This window comes from Mandrillus leucophaeus, unplaced genomic scaffold (genome assembly GCF_000951045.1).
Source record: "Mandrillus leucophaeus isolate KB7577 unplaced genomic scaffold, Mleu.le_1.0 Scaffold125, whole genome shotgun sequence".
NCBI classification, from domain to species: domain Eukaryota; kingdom Metazoa; phylum Chordata; class Mammalia; order Primates; family Cercopithecidae; genus Mandrillus; species Mandrillus leucophaeus.
The window spans coordinates 1,761,498-1,768,605 of record NW_012100876.1 but is presented as its reverse complement, the minus strand read 5'-3'; the positions used below and the strand labels follow the sequence as shown (position 1 = coordinate 1,768,605).

At 48.4% G+C, this 7,108-nt stretch overlaps 1 protein-coding gene across 2 annotated transcripts in view; it reads left to right on the top strand.

Annotated features, from left to right (window-relative positions):
• The first annotated feature begins 702 nt into the window (after window positions 1–702).
• The window catches only part of NUP93 (nucleoporin 93kDa), a 114,178-nt gene continuing 107,772 nt past the window's right edge, over window positions 703–7,108 (top strand). The window contains exons 1-2 of one of the 2 annotated variants that reach the window (XM_011971875.1): window positions 742–811; window positions 4,607–4,612. The gene's annotated coding sequence lies outside the window, so the exon portion shown is untranslated. Of the gene's footprint in view, window positions 819–4,606; window positions 4,613–7,108 lie in introns of both variants that reach the window. The other variant, XM_011971871.1, reaches the window with a different exon arrangement.

Below are 7,108 nucleotides of genomic sequence, written 5' to 3'. Positions count from 1 at the left end.
CGGGTGCTTTAATCTAGGGCCTCCCAGCTTCTAGAACTGTGAGAAATAAATTTCTGTTGTGTGTAAGCCATCCAGTCTATGGATGAGTCTGACTCCACTTGTCCCTGCTCACCATCTTCCAGCCACACACCCCTTCTTTCTAGTCTCCAAACACTAAGCTAGCTTCCCCTGGAGACTTCACTCTTGTTCCCTCTGCTTGGAATTCTTTGAAGCCGGAACTTTGCAAGCCCCATCCTTTCTCGTCCTTCTTTATTCAGCTCAAGATGTCACCACCTCAGAAAGGCCTCCCTTCAATATCCAAGCATTCTCTCTCCCATTACCCTGTTTTTTCTTCATAGCTCTTCTTGTGAACTGCAGTTACTTATTTATTATATTTTGTTTCCCCTGCCAGCCTGGGAACTCAGTGAGGGCAGCGATCTTGTCTGTCGTGGTCGCCACTGTGTTCCCAGCTCCTAGACTAGGGCTTGGCCCTTGGATGGCGCTCAAGGAGTAAGAAATTCCTTTAACTTAGGGAATTCTAGAATCGCTTTCTCCCGGCAGAGCCGACTCTAACCAAGTGGGAAAGGTGAGGTCTGCGGCTGCCTGTGGCCCAGGGGTGACGGTTTGGCCCAAGGCCCTGCCTTCGTCCCGCCCCCGGCCCCGCCCCTGTTCTTGTCCTTCCCCACGGGTCTCCATAAAGTTCATTTGGCGGCGCGCCGCGCGAGGGCTTCTGGGAGCAGCCAGCCTTGGCCAATCAGGAAGCGGGGTAGAGCGGCGCGAGAAGCGGCAGCCGCGTCCTCAAGCCGGCACCTGAGCGGCGGAGACGGCTGTAGTACAAGGTAAGGGTGTGTCTGGTCGCGTTCTTCCGACCCTGGGCTTGTCCTTGAACCCAGGACCCCGTGACTGGGTGGAGCGCCGTACCCACGCTCGGAGCCCCGCCGCTCACACTTCCCGTTCTCCTCATGGCAGCCGGGCACGCCTGACGCCGGCGACACAACGCGTTGTCGAGCCGCCCCAGAGGCTTAGAGTCGGGCTGCACCCCTGGGTGTGCCTTTCATTCGCCCACTTTCTGAATGCAGAACCTAGGCCTCCCGCCTCCCCCTTCCCCACTGTGGCGCCCTCGCGCCACGCCCCTGCCCTCACCTCCACCTAGTGCCCCGCGAGCCCACCCTTCCTAAGCCTGCGCCACAATGCCTGCCTGCTTGCCTTCCTGACCGTGCCCTGCCTGCTCACCTACCCCTCGTGGACATACCCTCTAGAGAGGCATTGCCCTGCGAGGGAAGGGGTCTTTGGGGCGAGTGCAACTTCTCCCAACCCTTGGCTTACCTTTTGTACATCCAAGAGGATGCTAGTGGTTGGAACCCAGGGGTGGCCCACCCTTCTCTGTGCTTACTCCATCCCGTCCTCTGCAAAGGCGAAGCCCAAGTTCACTGGGTGTCTTTTGGAAAAATTATGGGGCCGGCCCCATGGGTCCTTGGTGAAAGTGTGAAAGACCCGTTGACAGAGTCTCTGGTCTGGGTTTGCCCTTCTGCTAGACGTGAGAAGGAGGTTTTATTTATTTAATCTTTGTTTTGACCGAGTTGTCTGTCAGCAAAAGCGAGGATCACCTTTTTGTATTCTTTCCGGGGGATGTGGGAGGGTATCCTCGGTCATCCTAGCTTTTCTTCTTTATTTTTTTTCTTTAAATCTTCCTTTGTGCATTTGTGTTTGCAATATTTTTATTTTCATTGATGGTGATCTCATAGCATTAAATACTTACATATCAGAGGCTAACAGATTCCTTATCTATGTCTCCATCGCTGGCCTCACCCCTGACCTTTATCCAGCCACCCACTTAATATCTCCACTGAGATGGTTGATAGGCAACTCAAATTAAACATGCCAAGAGAGGGCTAGGAAGCTCCCCTTCATTACCCTCCCCAAACTGCTCCTGTTGCCCTTATTTTTCATCTCAATAATAGGAAAGACCCTGGCTAATAACCTTTGAGCCATCGTTGACTGCTCTCTTTCTTTTTCTTTTCTTTCTTTTTTTTTTTGTTTTTCTTTTGAGACAGTCTCCCTCGGTTGCTCAGGCTGTAGTGCAGTGGTGCGATCTCGTGTCATCGTGTCACTGCAACCTCTGCCTCCCAGACTCAAGTGATGCTCCTGCCTCGGACTCCCAAGTAGCTGGGACTACAGGCGTGTGCCACCTCGCCTGGCTAAGTTTTGTATTTTTAGTAGAGATGGGATTTCACCATGTTGGCCAGGCTGGTCTCGAACTCCTGGCCTCAAGTGATCTGCTGTTTCAGCCTCCCACGAAAGTGTTGAAATTACAGGTGTGGGCCACCACACCCAGCCCTCTGTGATTAACGCCACAAATAGTACTTGCCACCCTGGGCCAAGTCACCACCTCTGGTTTGGATTATTGAAATCGTTTCCCATTTGGTCTTCCTGCTTCTGTCCTGGCCCCTATTTTTTGCACAGCAGCTAGAGGGATCTTTTTAAAACACAGGCTGTCAGATTGTATCATTCCTTTACTTTAAAAAAAAAAAAAAAAATCCCTCCAATGGGTCCCCATCTCATTAATATGATAGACTAACCCCTTTACAGTGAGCTATAAGGCTTTACATAATCTGACCCACTGTTACTTTCTCAGTCTCATTTTCTGCTCCCTCTCCTTCCACACGTTAGACATGCTTTGGCCTAGGGCCTTTGTGCTTGCAAGTTAATATCCATGTAGTTTGCACTCACTTCTTCCAGGTCTTTACTAGGGAGGTACCTAGTGAGGCTTTCCCCATTTCCCACCTCCCTTCATTGCTTTAGTTGTTCTTAGCACTTATATTTTATGTATTTTTCTTGTGTATTGTTGTCCTCCCCCTGTAGAATGTGAGGAGATTTTTATCTGTTTTGTTCCCTGATGTGTTCCTAGCACCTCGGTCTGGCACACAGTAGGTGCTCAAAAAATATGAACTAGATGAATGTTACTGGCACTCTGGCAGGCATGGGGATGCAGTGGTGAATGAGACAGGCCTGACCTCATTGAACTGATATGCCTATGGAGGGTACCACTAGCAATAAAAGCACAGATAGGAAGTGTGATGTCAGGGCTGTTTCTTAAAGGAGGACAGGGATATTTGAATAGAGACCTGCTTGAAATGAATGAACAAGTCATGGAACTATCTGAGAGCACTGCTGGTACGGGGTAGAGCAAGTGCAAAGCCCCTGCAGTGTGAGCAGCTGGAGATGTAGTGAGTCTGAGGGTCTGAACCAGCTTCTTGATGGACTAACATAGAAAATAAGGTTAATGGATGTGCCAAGGAGAGGGACAGGTTGGAGCAAAGATCTGAAGGTGAGAGGGGTCACTCCTCATGAAAAAGTTTATTTAAAGAATATGGAGTTAGAAGGAAGATCTTTCACAAGGTGTGTTCAGGGAACAGGTCACTTTAATTCAACAAACATGTATCTGGTACCTATTACGTGCCAGACTTAATGCTGAAGACTCAGAGTTGAGCATCTGTGGACCTTACCATGTAGGAAATTTGCCACTAGAGAGGGAGACATATGTGTGACGAAATAATCACAACTACTGCACTAGGGAAGAACAGTATAGAAGATACAGAATAGTGTGGGAGGGGGTTGGCAAAGGTGGGACTTTCCCAGCTGGCTGCAGCATACATAGGAGTTCCCCATGTGACAAGATAGGGTTGGGGATGTGTTATAGAGAGTGTGTACTTAGCACGTACAGGAGTATGAAGGGAGGAAACAGGCATCCCAAAGAATAGAGAATTACTAGGGTATAATTGGGGGAAGGTAGCAAGAGATGAGGATAGTAAGGGTGGCAGTGTCTGTTCTGTGGAGAGCACCCTTTATAGCTCTGTCAAAACATGAGCATCTTATTCTGTAGGGGATGGAAGGTGTCCCTGATGGACTTAAGGCAGGAAAGCATTTCAGAAAGACCTCCCTGACCATGGGGAGGCTGGTTGGAGGAACAAGAAGGCTTAGTCGGCATGCAAGTCAGAGAAGTGGCGAGAGATGAGGGTATGACTTTGCAAAAGGTTTGAGAAGTAGATCTTGAGATTGGTTGAGTATTGAGGAGGTGAACAGGGACCCCGGGGGACTCAAAGGTGGTTTCTGGCTTACTTGACTGCATGCTAATTGTTTTACCGAAAGAGACTGGGAACCCACGAGAAGGAAGCATTGGTGGTGGCAGTGGCTAAGGGGAGAGAAGTGATGAGTCTGATTTGGGACATGTGTAGTTTGAGGCATCCATGAGTCATCCAGGTGTAGGTATTAGGTGGACAGTTGGAAATACTGGCTTGGGAAAAGAGTTGGGCTGGACATAGAGATATGAGAATCCCCTTTGTTTTGGTAGGTTAGAGTCCTCCTAGCTCACTTATTTGCTTTATATTAATGTCTATTAATACCTACATCTCTTCTCCCCTAAATAACGTGAAGTTTGAAATATTTTGTAGCTTTATACTTTTTTATAGCTTCAACAGTGCCCTCAAACAACTAGATCCCCCGTACGCATTGCTAACTGCCAGAAGAACCTTCCTCAAACCTTGCCAGAAATTCCTACATTGATCTGTAAGGTACACCAAAGTTACAGTCTTCTCTTCCTTCATTCGCTTAACACATATTTATTGAGCATTAGGTGCTGTTGTTCAGTGCACGAGGAATGGGGCTGTGGACAGACCAGACCAGGTTCCCAGACTCAAGGAGCCTATTAGGAGACAGACAGTAAATGAACAAACAGATAGACATGTGATGCCAGAAATTGATAATGTGCTACCAAGGAGATAAAACAGAAATGTGGTAGAGTGGACAGTGGGACTGCTTTAGCTGGGGTGTGCTGAGAGGCTTCTTTAAAAAGGAAACCTTTGAGCAGAGATTTGAAGGAAGTAAGGGGGTGAGCCAGGTAGGCATTTTGGAGGAGAATATTCCTGCAGATGCAGAGGAAATAGTGACTGTGAAAGCCCTAGTCAGCAGTGTATTTAGCGTATTTGAAGAAGAGCGGAAGGTCGTAGCACCAAAGCACGTAATCCTGGGGAAGAGTGGTAACAGAAGAGTTGGGTCAGGAGGCAGTCATGTAGGCCTCATAGCACAGGGTAAGGACTTTGGATCTCAGTCTGTGAGTGTTGGGGGCTATTGAAGGTTTGAGCCCCTTCAAAGGCTCCTTCCCAGTGTGGTGTGGAGAACAGACTGGGAAGTGGGAGGGGACAAAGTAAGAACAGGGAGACAGGAGGCTACTGTATCACCTAGATGTGACACATGAGAGTGGCTTGCATCAGGATGATAGTGGTAGAAGAGACAAAAAGTGGGTCTGACTTATGTATATATGAATAAATGTAGTGTAGAAGTGAATTGCTAATGTAGGGTATAAGAGGAGAAAAGAAGTCAAGGACAATGTCAAGGTTTTAGGCCTGAGCAGCTTCTAGCATGAAGATACCATTTACTGAAATGAGGATGATGGAGAAGTTCCAAGTCCTTGTTAGATGCTAGAACATGGCCTTCTCCTTCTAACCCCTCCCACTCCATGCACCTTACTCTCTGTGCCCATCTGTGTCTTTGTGACACGGCTGTTGCCCCTGCTGAAAAACCCGTGTACCAGTCGGCTCCTTTGGACGCGAGAGGTCTGCTGTGAGGATGACATTAGGTTATACAAATAAAGCCCATAGTGGGGACTCATACGCAAACAGAGCTCAGGAGATGATGTTGGGCAAACAAATGAATGGAGTAAAAGGAATTTAGATGAGGGAAAATTTCTGTAGGTAATGTGTATTGAGGAAGACCATTTGGTAGGTAGGACTTGAGTTGGTGCTAAAAATGATAGCTAATGTTTATTGAGTGGTTACTATGTGACAGGTGAAGGAGATACAGTTATTTTTCCATTTCACAGATGAGGCCCAGAGGAGAGCAGAGTCATCCAGCTAAAGAGTGAAGGAGCTGGCTGGAGCTCAGGGCTGCTGTGAAAGGTTGGGTAGGTGTTTCTTTTTGGGAAAAATGGCACAGAGCAGGATATGTACAAGGATGGTCAGGGACCAAGTAAATCAGGTGACTGGTACACAAGGTTTACTCTGGGAGGTGGAAAGTTAAAAGCAGTATCTCACCTGGATCCCTGTGCGTGGGAGCCAGTGAGGTTTTTTTGAGCAGGGGCAACAGCCATGTCAGAAAGAGAGATGGGGTTGGGCGCAGTGGCTCACGCCTGTAATCCTAGCACTTTGGAAGGCCAAGGCGAGCAGGTCACCTGAGGTCAGGAGTTCGAGCCCAGCGTGGCCAACATGGTGAAACCCCATCTCTACTAAAATACAGAAGTTAGCTGGGTGTGGTGGTGCGTGCCTGTAGTCCCAGTTGCTTGGGAGGCTGAGGCAGGAGAATCGCTTGAACCTGGTAGTTGGAGGTTGCAGTGAGCCGAGATCTCACCATTGCACTCCAGCCTGGGGGACAAGAGTGAAACTCCATCTCAAAAAAAAAAAAAAAAAGGAAGATAGAGTAGGGTGCATGGAGTAGGGGGCAGGTCTAGAAGGAGGAAGGCCATGTTCTAGCATCTAAGAAGGACTTGGACTTAAGGGAATGAAGGTCTGGCCTTGGGTGATAGTGATGGGGGTGAAAGCAACAGTTAGAGGATGTTGCAAAAATATAAATACCGCATGCTATTTAAATCTGTTTAGGAGCTGGGCACAGTGGCTCACACCTGTAATCCCAGCACTTTGGGAGACTGAAGCAGCGCATCACCTCAGGTCAGAAGTTCGAGACCAACCTAGCTAACATGGTGAAACCCCATCTCTACTGAAAATACAAAAATTAGCCCAGCGTGGTGGCACATGCCTGTAATCCCAGCTACTCGGGAGACTGCGTCAGTAGGAGAATTGCTTGGACCCCAGAGGTGGAGGTTGCAGTAAGCCGAGATCACGCCATTGCACTCCAGCCTGGGCAACCAAGTGAGACTCCATCTCAAAAATCAATCAATCAATCTGTTTCGGTAATGAGAGTTTGGAGAGAGGAATCTCATGTTATCCTGTCTCTTATACACATCTAGATGTGTATAAGAGACAGCTGTTGTTCAGTGCACGAGGAATGGGGCTGTGGACAGACCAGACCAGGTTCCCAGACTCAAGGAGCCTATTAGGAGACAGACAGTAAATGAACA